Here is a 17,674-nt window from a genome sequence, read left to right as displayed (position 1 = left end):
TAACAGACAAAATTATGAAAAATGCAAAATTAATTCAACAGTTAACAAGAGGACCTAGCAACTAGTCTCTCGTTGGACTCTGTCAAATTGGCTTTGTAAATGACTACACAACTTCACAAACTACTTTAAAGCAACATATACAAAGAAACAAACAATTACAAGTTTACGGACCTGTTGAAAGCGAAATAATACTGTTGTCTCTTTATTATTTTTACTTACTGATGGATATAAGCACTTTACTTTTTGTCATTGATTATTTTAATGGCAGCTTCGTATTTAATGGAAGACTTTCTCTATGAAAGGAAACTTTAAGTTGAAAAATTATGTGAAGTAAATCCTTTACTAATGTACACACAACATTTCTGCAGAAGGTGGTGGCACTTGTGGCAAATTATAGTTGCTATAAAATTGGCAGTAAAGCAACCATGGTTCTTGATTTTAGCCACACCCTGGTTGTACGCTAGGCTAATTTACATGCTTGCAAGCTCCTCTTACTTCAGTTTATACATCCAAATTAACCACAATAGCTGACCAAGGCTGCCGCTTACAACTCAGTATCACAGTTACAGGTTGTACGCATTCCATGACAACAGGGAAATCCGAGGAAAACCCGGAAATTTTTTCATCCGGTAGAAAACTGGGAAAAACTCTGTAATTTTTAAGAATTTCTGGAATTTTTCATTGTTTTAGTTTTTAGTTCATTTTTTGTAGTTTTTACTGGTAAGAACTGATATGCTGCAATATAATACTGCAGCAATGAAACATCAATGAGGGGGAAAAAATAAAACTTAAGTTGCAAAGGAAATGTGCCATTTACAGCAACAGAACACAGCACACACAAGAGTGTCTGCCATCACCAAAATGTGTCAAAGGCTTTAGGACGAAGACCATGGAATACTTTGTAACAACAAACTGCTTCTGATGGCCATAACGTAACAAGGGTTAACATTAGGTTCGTTTGAGCAGTTTCCACCAAGTTTCTGTGCATGTGCAGTCGAGTCGCCTATGAGCAGTACCTTCTCCTGCTTCTGGCTGCTTGATGTGTGGCTGTTGGCTGTACCCAAGGCAACTAGACATGGGCTGTATCAGCAGTAGCAACAAGCAGCCAGATGCTACCTGGAAACATTTTTCTGGTGCACTCAAACTGCCTGATTCGCGCTTGCGCAGAGCAGTCTTGAGTTGTGGTGAGATGAGGGGTATTCTCCACGTGAACTATGTTTACGTTTAGTGATTTTGCTATTTCCTCTTGGCTTACATCTCTCAAGAACAAAACTGATTTCTGTGGCCGGGAGCTATAAAGTAATTAAAATGCAGTATAACGCCTCTTTTACGTTCCCAGAATTAACGTTTTCCTGTCGTTTACGACATTTTTTATTGTTCCCGTTAAATTTCCTATGTCCAAACTGTTACTTTGCACCCGATTTTGCAACAAAATATTTATAATTTCCCATAATTTATTACAAAAATATTCGTCATGGGGGGGAGGAAAAAAAAAACCATGTTGGCCATCCAGTAGTGTTTACAAATATTATGTGGTTAAGTTTCTTAGCACCAGGGCACTATACTCAGCGGATTTCAACCGCTAAACGTATAAAAGTTGCAACAATTTGTGCCATATCTCCCGTGACTGCGACACACTACTTGGCTTTGATGGCTGTTGGAAGTAACTAGGTTCTTTTGAATAAAGATATCATGACCATTCACAACCATTTCCAAACTCTCTACCGCGCAAATGCAGTTTCGTGATTGTTGTGATCATCATGGCACATTTGTCAAACCATATTTGGCATGTTTCGGTGTTTGGCCACTTGTAGCGTCAGACGACGCTGTTATTCACTTTATGTTGCTCAAATGTTTTTAGTTTAAACACAGCACTGGTTATGTATTTTTTTCATGCTGAGCACAATGTGTTTCAAAAATTTATTCTCATTGTCAGGTGCAGTATTTTTGTATTATTTTTGTGATGTTACACAAACAGTGAGAGTGATAGTTTGCTTGTGTGTCATTTTCTACAGAACTGAGGAGACACACTACCTTATAACCTCAAAAAGAGAACTGCAATGCATGAGAGGCAGAATAACACATATTCAAACACCACACAAAATACTTATGTACATATTTGCACTTTGAAGGTGAGAAAAAATTCTCAAACTCCATCTTTAAGCATGAAAAAATACACAACTATGGCAGTATTTCATTATTTAAATAATGAATGACAGCTGCAGGCTTTCCAAAAACATCGATTGTGACGTTTGACATTAAAAATTCTAGAAACGCATTGTTAAGCATGAAAAAATATGTAACTAGTGCAGTATTTCATTATTTAAATAATGAATGACAGCTGCAAGCTTCCAGAAACATCAATTGCGATGTTTGAAATTAAGTCAAATGTTTCTACTTCCCAGAAAGTTACCATTTCCAGCTTCATCAGTGGTTTTTATTATTTAATAAACCTTTATTAGATAATAAAAAAGTTCCTGACAAGTCTTTTGATGCCTGTTATGTACATATATCATACATAAAGTGCAAAAATGCAACGGGGTATCCTATATTTAACTTTTAGAACTTAAAACGTTATTTCCCACATTTTACGTTTTCCCGCCTTTTAAGCGGGGTTTCACTATATTCACATAATTATGGAAGGCTAAAATAAATATGTTATTAGTTTGTTTGCTGATTTTATTTTATTTCCACATTTTTAGCATTTATTGCCTTGCAGAACAATGAAGTTATTTTTGTCAGTTTCTTAAAAAAATTGGCTTTAACTAATCTTTTTCGTAGAAGCAGCCAATTTATTTGAAGCACTATTGGCTAGTGTCAACTGTTTGTGGTCTTTAAAGTACACATTGTTATCTTTTGAGACATAAGGTATTATGTCAAAATAAAGAACTAAACATGAGATAATACAGTACTGGTACTTCGAGAAAATTTGCATTCTGAAAACCGCACTTAAAAGTTAATATCAGCTTGGGGCCTACTTCTCTGTGAATCTGGGCATATGACTGTGCTCTTTAAATTGAATTATGCATTTTAGTTTTGTTTACGAAATTCCAATGGCCTTGAAGTATCCTCTGATGTCCTGTTTCATTTATGACATAATGTAAGATCTCTTAATGCATACACATACAAACATATGGGCTACCTACATCATCATTGCTGCACAGGCACAGTAGTGCTCTCTGACAACTGCTGAAATGAATTCTAACAGGTCGCGGGAAAATATTGCAATTGGTCGTTTGACAAGCATTACATTCAAAGTACATTTTATTACATGCAATATGAGTTATGGTACGTGTGCGAACGTGCTTCGAATTTCGTAAATCACAGAATGTTTGATTTTCATTTGAAGCTTAACACTTTGAGGGCCAGCCACTTAGAAGAATTTTGAACCCAAAAGACCAGGCATTTACATCATTACTTCAAATTTTACTGGCACATTTGTTTGATGTATCAAAGTGTGTCACATGCAAAAAAGACAAGTGGTATATTTGAAAGCTTTTCTTGTAAAGAATCACTACCTTTACATGCGCAAGACGAAAACTGAATTTTGGTAACCGTTTTTCATTGTTGTGTTTGCATGTAAGGTCTGAAGTGGATTTGCTAGGCCAGTTAACTACGGCATCTGGAAAACAGCTGTTTCAGTTTCTAATTTAGTCAGCACAGTCATTATTTCTCTTCAATTTGATTGTAAATAGTTAGTCTAGCATTTCTACTTATCATTCGCTGTACAAAAAGCCACTTTGTCCATATTACCCAAAAAAATTTAAAAATAAGATGGAACATGACAGCCCAAGCACATTTCAAAACCAGTTGCGTTTACGTGGGAGTGAAAGTTGATTGCGGAATTGGAAAACGGGCAACCAGAACCTGATTTCAAGAATAGATTTTGAAATGTTTACATGGCCACCTGGGAGCAGTACTGGAAGATCGGTTTATGAAATCTGGTTTTGAGAGTCCCCCCATCTAAACACGATGAATATCTGCTATCATCGGCTGGTGATCACGTGAAATGAGCTGTGATTGGCTTACTATAGCGCATTGCAATCTCAATTTCAATGCTTTGGATACTAACATCCTGTGTTTGGTGGAATTCAACTATATACTTCCGTAATACGAAAATATGCAGCCTACATGTTGCTGCGCATCAAAGCTCTTTCCAAAATGCATTTCTTTTTCGTTTTCTGTGGTTCGTTTCCTAAAGTGGCGAGAGGTTCTACACTGGTGTATAAAACCTTCACCATTCAAAGGATTGATAAGTTTTGTGATCCCAAGGGAAAGTGTAGTGTCATTTAATATGCAAAAAGCATTTTTTCACCCGGGAGAAAGTGTATTCTTTAACTGGGAAAAACCCAGGATTTTTTTTTTTTTCCTTGTCCACACGTACACCCCGAGTTAGAACTCGAAGGAATCAAGTGCCTTACACACCAAATCCATCTTTTCCAGTCCCGCCATACTACTTCCGTAGTAGCAGGGCTTTACTACAGGTTTTCCATTTAGCTTCCTTACTTTTGGACCAGTAAAATATATGGAGTTTTTACAAATTATTAAATTCACAGAGTATTACGTATAAAACCAGATGTACAGCTACAATATAATTTCTTAAAATGCCAAAATAATTAACATAATTATTACATATTTACACAACCAAAGATCTTGACTATGCATAAGCACTAGTGTACAATGTCAGCAGAGAACTTACACGCAATATACATAAATCTGTCTATTATTAGTGTTACATTCAGTGTGGATTTTCATGTGTTGAGGGAACCAGCTGCCTGCCACATTATTCAGTGGCTTTTGAAAAGTTACTGGTCTGAAAAAAGGAAATAAAAGATTTAAGAAATAATAATTTGCTTTAATATTTGACAATCACCTTGTAAATCAGTACATCTATAATGTTGATTCATAAGTACATAGTGTTTTAGTATTCCGGATGCTTAGGGTTTATTTATCGATTGTCATTTTTTATGCATTAGTCCACAGTGATCCATGTCAGTGTACTCGAGAACTGGTAGATGTGATGAACAGTGATCATTCCACTATCTGGCGACACTTACATGCAGTGGGGAAGATTCAAACATCGGGTGTGTAGGTACTACGCGCTCTAAGCCTAAATCACAAAAATCACCAGGTGGCTGCATATGCATCTCTGCTTGTTCGTCATCAGTTGGCTCCTGAACAACACTGGCCATTCCTATCCTCTATTGTTACTGGTGGGGAGAAACGCTTTCTTTATGCTAACATAAGGAAAAAAGGAATGATTGAGCCCAAACAAAGCAGCAGCTCCTCAGACAGAGATCTACGCACACCCACAAAGGATAATGTTATGTACCTGGTGGAACGATGACGAGGTGTAACATCACTGCCTCTTCTAGATGCAGTCCAAGAACAACGATCAGGGAAGACTGCATGAAGTGATGCTACTCCACAATAATGCCTGCCCACATTCTGTTAGACAAACAAAGGGCACTGTACAAGAGTTGTTTTGGGAAGATATTCCACATCCAGCATAATTACTTGATCTTGCGCCCTCAGAGTTTGAGCTTTTCTGCTCTCTATCGAACAACCTTCAAGGACCTTCCTTTCCAGATGAAAATGTGCTTAGAACATGGCTGGACAATGCTATTCTTGCCACCCTTAGGTCTCTGGTATTCGTGTCCTCCTTGCTATACTCGTCGTGCTGCCTACTCAATTATCTTTCTCTCTGTCGTGTGGGTAGCCCAGAAAATGAACTGCGCGACTGTTTGGCTTGAGATGCACTTACTTGCTCCCCGTTCACTTTGCCAACTCCAGGTGCGGATTTCTGGGTTCTCAGAAGTGGAACAAAACGTGTTGGCTACTGCACCATCTAGTAAACTCTGCACAATCAAGGAGACTACTGCAGCATGGTTCTCTTCCTTCCACTTCTCCTGGAAGGAATCCACAGTCCTATGTCGTCTTGGAATTGATCGTACCTGGTTAACCCATAGTTTTTATTTTTTTGTAAGGAGCCGCCCCCACATTACGGTTGTGGAACCTTACAGACAGTAGCTTGTATCTGGTGGAATGATACCTCTTCTTCGCTCTCCACACTGAGTAGACTTTGGACAACCTGGTTCTCGGTTTTCTCCATGAAAGTGGTTCTTATTCTCAAGTTGTTAAGTTTTAATCTACCTCGGCAGCAAGGCTAGAGTGGTTGGGGGTGGGGCATCTCACCCTGCATGCTAGGTCTGGGTGTTCCCTGGCCAGGCTGATCTTTCATCCCTCTTTTACGTGTTTTAATCACTTTTAGATTTGGTTTATCTCATTTTTGCTGTGCCAAGTATACTATTCAAGGTGTTGCACTTCTTTGAATAGTGGCTGCTCTGAACTGTAGTGGATTTGGCGTGGGACAGCTGTGGTTGGGACACTTTGTCGCCTGCCGAGCCGTGGGGATGCCCACATACTGACTTCCCTATCTCCTTCACCTTGGTTTTATTATTGACGATCTGTGTTTTTAGCCTTCTTGCTTTTACTGTTATGAATCTCCCGACTAGATCACAAAATGTTCGTAGTGGATGTCTCGATTTTTGAGTGCACCACTCGTGGGTTGACGAACTGATGATCTCGTTGTTTGATCCCTCACCAAACACCAACCTCCCTTACCAACCAAAATTTATTTGTTTGGCTGTGCAAAAGAAGGCCCTGTCCTAACTTCAGTTGTCATTTGATGTGAGTCTTCATCCACCCACTAAATCTGATTTATGTAGAAACAGTCCAGAGTGAAGGTTACGTAGTTTTACTGTAACATTGTGACGCTGGTGGGAGAATGTTACCATGGCTGAATTCTTTTTTGCAAGATATGGATGTTTACTCGTAATAGCATCCTTTAGTTTGTACAGTAGGGGAGTGTAACCGTCCACAACCGTCCACATAATGGTTTTTTTCTCTTGTAGTTGTAGTCTCGTGCTAGAAAACAAGGTTTATTAATTCGTTCTTCAACTTTTCTGTATCCATATATAAGTTAAAGTCCCGCATCACAGTTGATGAGATTCTAGAATAGGGCAAGTGGCATACTTATGTTTCCGTGCAGAAATGTTATCAGCACTTGCTGTGAGATCTGGTGGGACCGAAAGATGTTGATGTTACGCAGACAGTGAGTAGATGATGTGTTTCGAAGCTATACATTTGAAAGAGAGAGTGAAATATTGCTATTTACAAGGATTATAAATTTAATTGCATTGTGTTTTAATCACAGCTATTTAAAGTGTGCTAGTATTTGCAAACCTAAGGACAACCTTGTAACCTATAATATACTCGGGGAAAAAAGAAAGAGTGAAACATTACTGAATAATCAAGGTTATTGATTTAATTGCTGCTGGTTTTGCTTGCAGCAGTTAAAAATGTGCTCTTAGCCATTAAGCTAATTCTAACTTCATAACTTGTAATATATTTGGGAAAGAAAGCAATGAAATATTGGTGACAGTGGAGATTATGAGCGTAATTACCTGTTCGTTTCAGAAGCAACAATTAGCATGTGCAAACTATCCACAGCATCTTAATTCTTTTTGCTATTAGAGTCCTGCATAGCACACTGTACTTGCATTCAGGATGACGACCGTTCAAACCCATGTCAGGCCATTCAGATTTAGGTTTTCCATGATTTCCATAAATCATTTAAGGCAAATGCTGCGACGGTTCATTCAAAAGGGCAGGCCGCTTTCCTTCTCCATCTTTCCCCTAATCCGGGCTTTTGCTCTGTCTCGATGTCAACAGGACATTAAACACCAATCTCCTCCTCAATCACACGTAAGCACGGCCTCATAATTCGCAACATGTTCAGAAAGCAGGAATTAAATATCTGTGACAATGAATATTACTAATGTAATTCTCCTCATTTGCTTGCAGTAGGGAATGTAAGCTGTAAGCTGAATTACTAGGGCCCGACATCAGCACAACACTGTAATTCAACATGTTTTGACACACGTGCAGAGAGGGGGGGGGGGGGGGCAATGAAACATTTCCATATATTAATGTTATAAATGTAGTTTTTGTTAGCAAAATTGTCACATCCCAACCTTACCTAGAATGCAGGCTAAGCTACAGCTATGTCTGTCACAATAAGCAGGACTTTTAGCTTTCAGATTCATTGACTGCTAACTCACAACCAAACTAACTTAGATCTTGGGCAAAGCTTTCAGTCTGTCACTACAAGCAGATTTTTTTTAGCTTTCAGATTCGTTGGCTTTGTCAACTCAGGAGCACGCTTTGACATCCAAACTTTACACTTCATAGTAACTGATATAATTGTGAAAAATGGTCAGGTATTTATGGCAACCAATAATTTTAATGGAATTGCTGCTTGTCTTAAGGATAACAGTTACCAGTAAAAAGAAGCAATGTAACAGCACATGAAAACAAGTCTGACTCATTTCAGTTTTGTTTCTTCCACTCACATTCAAAGAGGTAGATATCGAATAATGTCTTGCACTGTCTTGTGTCGTGCAGGGACCATTTAATGGTAACACATCTGCCATGTGTGGTATTTGAGTAGGCCCTGTCTTTGGGCATTTGAAAGTCAGTTTGTGATTGACGGTAAGGAGCTGGAAACCTTCGTTTTTTTAGACATTTGTATGTGGAGAAACAGTCTGATATTATCATTGTCTCTGGCAAATATTCTGTTTAATCAGTTATCAGAGAACATCAGAAATATTGTAGATCCGGGACTGATACACGGAGCAGTCTGAGTTGTAGTGGGGAGGTAGGTAGTCTCCACATGACGCGTGATTGTGTGTCGGTTAGACCGTCAGCGAGAGCGCACCGCTAGTTCCTGCCTATCAACCCTCGTATCGTACAGGTTTTTGTTTGTTTGGTTAGAACAGCTCAGTGTCGGTTAGACCGTCAGTGAGAGAGCACTTCAATTTCCCGCTGCTAATAAGGCAAGTACACCGTTCGTTTGTTGCATATTCTTATGACCTTCAAACAAGAGTGACTGCAGTAATTGATAGGAATTGTGATTGTTGTGTACAGATGCGAACTGAGTTGGCGACCCTTCGCTCAGAGCTCCAGGCTGCTTTGGCTTCCGTCACACAGCTTGAGGCTGCTGCCAAGGGGTGTCACTGTGGGGGATCGAACGTGGGAATGCGAGGGACGTCAAGCATGCCCCACATGTCCTCTTATCGGTCCATCTGGCAGGCAGCGAAAAACCTTCCTAGGGGCCGATCATAAGGCCTCGCCGCTTCGTTTGATGAACATGTTTTGGGAGTTATCTGTGGCTGACGATGTCTCTGACCCGGATGTAGTCAGCCACCCTGTTCCAGAGGAAGCTTCTCGACCCAGAAGATCTGGGCATTCACAGAGGGTGGGTTTGCTGGTGGTTGGGAGCTCCAGTGTTAGGCTCATAATGGGGCCCCTTAGGAACATGGCTGCCAAGGAGGGGAAGGAAGCCAGTTTACACCCCATGTGGGAATTTCGTGAACCATACTAAAATGCATAATTCAGCTTAAAGTGCACATTTGTATGTCCAGGATCGGATCTAAATTTTTTTGGAATACCAGTACTGTGTTATTTCATGTTTGGTTCTTTATTATAGCATAATGCTATACGTGCTAGAAGGTGAAAACGTGCACTTGAAATGCAGCGAACAGTTGAAACTAAAGATGTCGAATTAAACCTTCGTTTCAAATAAATGAACCACCTCAATGGAAAAGATTAATAAAAGCCAAATTTCATTAGCAAACCGACAAAAATAACTTCATTGTTTTGCAAGGTGATTAATACTTGACTGTTAGAAAGGTGGGAATAAAATAAAAACTAAAACTAATAACTTATTTTAGCCTTCCATAATTATGTGAATGTATTTTAATTCACATGATAGCTTCTGGCCACAGAAATTTGTTTTGTTTTCATTTGACGTGAGAGAAATAAACGAAGAGGAAACAGTAAAATCACAACATCTACATCTACGTGATTACTCTGCTATTAACAGTAAAGTGCCTGGCAGAGGGTTCAATGAGCCACTTTCCAGTTGTCTCTCTCTACCGTTCCACTCTTGAATGGCATGTGGGAAAAACGAGCACTTAAATTTTTCTGTGCGAGCCCTGATTTCTCTTATTTTATCGTGATGATCATTTCTCCCTATGTAGGTGGGTGCCAACAGAATGTGTTCGCAACCGGAGGAGAAAACTGGTGATTGAAATTTCATGAGAAGACCCCGTCACAACGAAAAACACCTTTGTTTTAATGATTGCCACTCCAATTCACGTATAACGTCTGTGACACTACCTCCCCTATTTTGCGATAATGCAAAACGAGCTGCCCTTATTTGTACTTTTACGATGTCATCCACCAGTCCCATCTGATGCGAATCCCACACTGCACAGCAATACTCCAGAATAGGGCGGACAAGTGTGGTGTAAGCAGTCTCTTTAGTAGACCTGTTGCACCTTCTAAGTGTTCTGCCAATGAATCGCAGTCTTTGGTTTGCTCTACCCACAATATTATCTATGCGACCGTTCCAATTTAAGTTATTTGTAATTGTAATCCCTAAGTATTTAGTTGAATTTACAGCCTTCAGATTTGTGTGACTTATTGTGTAATCGAAATTTAGCTGATTTCTTTTAGTACTCATGTGAATAACTTCACACGTTTCCTTATTCAGGGTCAACTGCCACTTTTCGCACCATACAGATATCTTATCTAAATCAATTTGCAAGTCGTTTTGGTCATCTGATGACTTTACAAGATGGTAAATGACAGCATCATATGCAAACAATCTAAGACAGCTACTCAGATTGTCTCCTATGTCGTTAATATAGATCAGGAACAATAGAGGGTCTATAACACTTCCTTGGGGAATGGCGGATATTACTTCTGTTTTACTCGATGACTTTCTGTCTATTACTACAAACTGTGGCCTTTCTGACAGGAAATCACGAATCCAATTGTACAACTGAGGTGATACTCTGTAGGCACACAGTTTGGTTAGAAGACGCTTGTGAGGAATGGTGTTGAAAGCCTTCTGGAAATCTAAAAATATTGAATCAATTTGATCCGCTGCCGATAGCACGTATTACTTCATGAGTATAAAGAGCTAGTTGTGTTTCACAAGAATGATATTTTCTGAAATCGTGCTGACTGTGTATCAATAAATCGTTTTCTTCGAGGTACTTCTTAATGTTCGAATACAGTATATGTTCCATAACCCTACTGCAAATCGACATTAGTGATACAGCCTGTAATTCAGCGGATTACTCCTACTTCCCTTTTTGGGTATTGGTGTGACTTGAGCAATTTTCCAGTCTTTAAGTACGGATCTTTCTGTGAACGAGTGGTTGTATATAATTGCTAAATATGGAGATATTTTATCAGCATACTCTGAGAGGAACCTGACTGGTATACAATCTCGATCCGAGGCCTTGCCTTTATTAAGTGATTCAAGCTGCTTCATTACACCGAGGATATTTACTTCTATATTTCTCATCTTGGCGGTTGTTCTTGATTTGAATTCAGGAATATTTACTTCGTCTTCTTTGGTGAAGGAGTTTCGGAAAACTGTGTTTAATAACTCTGCTTTAGTGGTACTGTCATCAGTGACTTCACTGTTGTTATCGCGCAATGAAGGTATTGATTGCGTCTTGCCACTGGTATGCTTTATGTATCACCAGAATCTTTTTGGGTTTTCTGCCAGATTTCGAGACAGAATTTCGTTGTGGAAATTATTAAAAGCATCTCGCACTGAAGTTCGCGCCACATTTCAAACTTCTGTAAAACTTTGCCAATCTTGGGGATTTTGCATTCTTTTAAATTTGGTAAATTTGGCATGCTTTTTTTGTTGCTTCTGCAACAACGATCTGACGTGTGTTGTGTACCATGGGGTATCAGTACAATCACTTATTAATTTATGTGGTATATATCTCTCAATTTTTGTCAATACACACTCTTTGAAAACATTCCACAGCTTTTCCACACTTACATAATCAGATCGGAAGGAGTGAAGACTGTCTCTTAAAAAGGTGTTAGGAGCATTTTTATCAGCTTTTTTAAATAGATATACTTTGTGTTACTTTTTGATGGTTGTAGGTGTTACAGTATTCAGCCTAGCAGCAACTGCTTTGTGGTCGCTAATCCCTGTATTCGTCACAATACTCACTATTGTCCAGGATTATTTGTTGCTAAAAGGTCAAGTATGCTTTTGCAACCATTTACTCTTCAAGTGGGCTCATGAACTAATTGTTCAAAATAATTTTCTGAGAAAGCATTCTGTACAATTTCGGATGATGTTTTATGGTTGCCACCGGCTTTAAACATATAATTTTTCCAGCATATGATGGGTAGGCTGGGGTCACCACTGACTATAATTGTATGAGTGGGGTACTTATTTGAAATGAGACTCAAATTTTCTTTGAACTGTTCAGCAACTATGTCCCCTTAGTCGGGGGGTCGGTAAAACGATCCAATTAATTGTTAAGTCCGATTGTCAGGTATAACCTCTACCCATACTATTTCACACGAACTATCTACTTCAATTTCACTACAAGGCAAACTACCTCTGACAGCAATAAATACTCCACCACCAACTCTATTTAATCTATCCTTTCTGAACACTGTTCGATCGTCTGAAGAAATTTCGGCTGAACTTATTTCCGGCTTTAACCAGCTCTCTGTACCTACAACTACATGAGCTTCAGTGCTTTCTATTAGGGCTTGGAGCTCTGGTTCTTTCCCAACACAGCTACAACAGTTTGCTACTACAATACCAATCGTTTCTACAGCTAACTTACTGTTTTTTATCTGCCATGTTTTTAGACGGACTTCTCTTCTGTGGTTCCCTGAGACCCTCTAACCTAAAAAACCACCCCGTCCTTTCCACACAGCCCCCGCTACCCGTGTAGCTGCCTCCTGTGTGTAGGGGACTCCTGCCCTGTTAAGCGGAACCTGGTAACCCACCACCTGATGGTGCAAGTCAAGGAATCTGCAGCCTACACAGTCATAGAACCTCCTGATCCTCTGATTCAGACCCTCTACTTGGCTGTGTACCAAAGCTCCACAGTCAGTTCTGTTGACGATGCTGCAGGTGGTAAGCTCCGCCTTGATCTTGGAAGCAAGGGTGGCAGTCTTTACCATTTCCGCTAGCCACCCGAAACGGGACAGAATCTGCTCCGATCCAAAGCGACAGATGTCATTGGTGCCGACATGAGCCACCACCTGCAGTTGGCTGCACCCTGTACTCTTCATTGCATCTGGAACAGCCTTTCCACATCCGAGGTCTTGTTTCTTTTATGGCATAATGTAAGATATTCAAACATTTTACATGTACGAACATAAGGGCTTCCTGCGACATCGCAGCTGCGCAAGTGCGGTGACACCTGTTATCTGGCGCTCTCTGGCAACTGCTGAAATGAAACTATTTCTAACAGGTAGTGGGAAAATATTGCGAATGGTGGTTTGAAAAGCAGTACTTTCAAAGTAAATTTCCTTTTACGCAAGATGTACGATGTGTGGGAATGTACGAAGAATTTCTTAAATCATAGAGCGTTTCATTCTAATTTAAAAATCGACTCTTTGAGGACGACCATTAGAAGAATTGTGAGCCCAGATGATCAGACATTTATGTTGTTATTAAAAATTGTACCATCACATTCGTGTGATATATCTTAAAGTGTAACACATGCAAAAAAGATCAAATTATATGTGAAAACTTAGATTCTCTTGCAGCTTATTAATCTTCGAAACCAATATTATATGTGATAGCTTTGCTTCTCTGGTAGCAACACCATGTATATTAATTTAAACCATTAACTTTTCCTATTTGTCGCGCTACTCAACATCTGCTCTGAATGTCCACCGTCATCGGCCGGTGAGATCATGTGACATGAGCTATGGCTGGCTTACAAAAGCACATCGCAATTTCAATTTCAACACTTCAGAAAGTAACGTGTTTCATGGAATTCAAATTTATACTTTCGTAATACGAAAATAAGCAGCGTACATGTTGCTGCAGATACTTTTTCTGCAATGAAACCATGGTTTTTTCCTTGAAAATTTTGAGGACAAATTTGGGGAAAATGTAAAATGGTTATTATTAATTAAAACTTACTCTGCTGCCTGATTTACAGCTCTCAGATATATGCTCATCTACATGATGTACCTGTGACCATTTTCCCCACACAAAAGTTTGAATGTGGTCCAGGGAATTCTCTGTCACAGGGATCTAACACTTTGAGTACATGAGGAGCTTTGGACTAATCTGCAGCAGTGAGGTGTACATTGTATCACACTTGTAAAAAAAAAAAGGGGGGGGGCCAAGGATAATCGTACGGATACGGGGGTGCGTTTGTGTTAGCCTTTGAAGGCAATTTCCTCCCGGAGAAAATTAAGGTCATTGTATACAAGTGCGATGTGAAACCATCTGTCCCATTGCATATGAGGTGCTTCTGATGTGTATGCTTTTGGCCATGTGTCATCCTGCTGCCCAGTGCACAGCAGACTGAAAATGTGGTGTACAGTCATGTCATGAAGGTAGTCCTTGTGAACACCCACTTTTGTGTTTCAACAGTGCATAACATCACCTTCACATTCACCAGTTCACGCTGTTTTCAAGGAAGAACAGAAGATCCAGGAATAAAAGTCTGTTGATCACCTGTTGTATACTAAGGCACAGAAGAAATATGAATGCCTACATCTTGTGGCTTTGACACCTCACCTCTACCTTCCGTTCCTATCCTGCTGTACCTTCTTCTTGAGCTACTTGCCGCACCTAGATGGAGAACTGTTCTCCCTTATGTGCTCCCGGACTGGATGCCCAACGTCAATAATTGCTGAAGGAGCCACAACCTGTGGGTCCCAGGGCTGTGCGCTTCTATCTGTTCTTGCACTTAGTGCGGATAGTTCCTTGAACGAAGTTTACCCACAAAGGTTATGTAGAAAAAGAACGAGAATAAGAGCTGGGACAAGGCTCCTCTGGTGCCTGATCCCACCACACAGTCAGATCCTAATGATTGTGAATGCAGTTCCACCCCCGCTAGTGGTAGGCAGTGATCCTGCTGTGTGGCCAGCCCTCATGATCACTTTGCTCCTAACCTGGCCTGCAGTCACATGATCATTAAGTGGAATTGTAATGAGCACTACTGTCACCTGCCAGAGCTATACCACCATATTTCCTCTTCTGCTGTTTGCATTGCTCTCAAAGAAACACACTTCACTGATGATTAGTGAAAGGATTTTAAGGTGGAAATATGGACAGAAAAGGAGGGAACAGGTTCTGAAAATACATGCAAAAAGATGCTGATGAAATTACTTTATTTGAATCTAAACCAGCTACATTAACAATCTTTGTCCATTGTATGGGGGTCTGTTGTACTGGTAGTGGGTTATACACGTCACTTCAGTTTTTTGGACAGCAGGTCACTGGCACTTTGAGCTCAACAGCTCGTTATATATGGAGAAATTACACTTGATATCTACAGAAACCCATGGAGCATATCTTGTCAGCATCTGGATTGTTCTTCAAATTTAATTCAGATTTGTCTGTAGCAGATCCAGCAAGGATGAACCTCCTCCTCTACACCTTCTTCCAAAAACTTCTAAATGACATCAGTTAAATACTTGGAACTTTTTGCTGTGTATGGTTACAACTCTACATATTTGTTCACTAATTGTTGGGCCTGCTTGATGACTGTTGGGTCCATTGAGTTATGACGCGTGTGAAATGTTTGTTTTTATCAAAGTTTTTGCACTAGAAAACTGTTCATCTTATCCAAGTACACCACCTTGTAGTGGCAGGAAACTGTGTAAGGTGGAGCTCTGTCATTTCTCAATACAAAACTTGTTGACTACTGGAAGTCTTTACCAGAATGGACTTCAGAGCAGCAATGGAGTCATGTGCCCTGTAGTAGTTCTCCTTGATACTTTCGCAAATGTGGTATGCACCATGTGCAATACATGTCACATGGTCAGGTTGAAGTACACGTCCTTCAATTGCTGGAAAGCCAGAAGCATTTAGTGTGCTTGATCAGACACCACAAGCTTGACTTTTTTGTATTGTATGGCCCCTGGTTACAGATTCATACATGAATCACTGAACGGTTGTATTATTATCCAGGTGTGTGTCTTCTCGAGTTGGTACATTTTAAAAAGTGTAGGTTTTACTCATTCACCAGATAACAGAAAAACCAACACATTTAAAATATATCCTTGCAGCTCATCAGTAATTTCATCTAAAATGAATACCATTTCATGTTTGCCAACTGCCTCCTTTATCTTCTCTAAAACATTCTCATAAATTGGCTGTGCATAACTTTTTCTCAGAGTGCTCCCATCCGGCATTGACCTTCTTCTCAAGAAATGATTTTACTGCAGGATTGGAATTCCTATCATGATCTATACTATGGCAAGATGTTCGCTAAACTCATTCAATGACCGCTGCGGTTCAGATTCTGATGTGAAGGCATGCATCAGAGTAGGTTGGTTATCTTTTGACTTGTGAAGTTCAATGTTCTTTAAAGGTTTGTTGTTCTGGATGTGCTGGTTTATTTTCTTTGATTGTTGGTTGTAATCGATTGCAATATTTACTTCACAAATGGCACATCGCAGGATGATCCCATCAGTTTTGAAAAACTGAGTCTTTAATTCTTCCAGAAATGTACACAACTTCTCTCTCTCCACCTTTGGCATTGTTTTGTTGTGAAAAGTATCTTTTGGTATTTTCTAATCTAAGAAGAGGGCAAAAAAATCTGTTTAATCTGTAAAACATCGAGAAAAATGGAGAGAAAGGTGCGTAAGCATAGAATAGAAGGTAAAAGGTGCAACAGAATATACTTATTTTGCTTCATTTCATGTCCCCAAATGTATATATTGCTGTGCCTGTATGAAAATAGCCATATTTTTGGAAAGGTGCTGCTTGTTAAAATCGTTTCTTTATTGATGACCATTCTCGAACACTCTGTGGTTATTGTGTGTTCTGTTAGAACGGTGCTGGTCCCGAGAGGGCATCTGGAGGAGCCTTCACTTGCCTGGCAAGAGCCTTCTAATTGACCAGCTTCTCACAGACCATAGTTTGTACCTCCTCAGTGACGTTATACCCACTTGAGTGCCTCCCATGGCAACTTTTCAGCCACCAATCTAACAGTCTGTTCCCCTACTCTTGTTGCTTCACTACATTGATCACTAGTCACTGATCTTTGCGACAGTGACCACTTTACGGTGATCCAGTCCTTTCCATGCCACCGTCAGACAGATTGATTACCACATTGAGCACTTTGCAGAGCCATCTGGCCTTTGTTTGCCTCAGCTGTTACATTCGCTGCCTCTCTCTCTGATGGGATCCTTGTGCCATGGTGGGCCAGAAACATTGCAGTAGCTATAGAGGCTCACCAACAAGCTCCACAGTAATTCAAACGACATCCTTAACAGACCAGCCTTATCACTTTCATGCAGCTTCATACTAAGGCTCACTGTCTAATCGAATGCTTTAAGAAGGAATGCTGGGAGTGTTAGGTATCCTCCCAGGGAACGTATGCCTTTTCGTCTTATGTGTGGGCCAAGCTCGATGGCCTTATGGACTGTCAATGATAAACAGCTGTCCCAGGTTTTGTCATACAAGGTTTTCTTTCTAACAGTTCATCGGTTCTTGCTGAACACCATGCAACCCACTTTGTGACAGCATCGGCATCCTCTTCTTATCAGGTAACAAGTTGAAGACATCCCTTTATGTTTC

General features: G+C 39.9%; 1 protein-coding gene across 1 annotated transcript in view; it reads left to right on the top strand.

Annotated features, from left to right (window-relative positions):
* Positions 1 to 17,674, top strand: part of LOC124717374 (eukaryotic translation initiation factor 3 subunit F) — a 50,658-nt gene that overhangs the window by 24,920 nt on the left and 8,064 nt on the right. The window lies entirely within an intron of this gene.

Source organism: Schistocerca piceifrons, chromosome 9 (genome assembly GCF_021461385.2).
Source record: "Schistocerca piceifrons isolate TAMUIC-IGC-003096 chromosome 9, iqSchPice1.1, whole genome shotgun sequence".
NCBI lineage: Eukaryota > Metazoa > Arthropoda > Insecta > Orthoptera > Acrididae > Schistocerca > Schistocerca piceifrons.
This window is presented reverse-complemented; position numbering and strand designations above follow the sequence as displayed.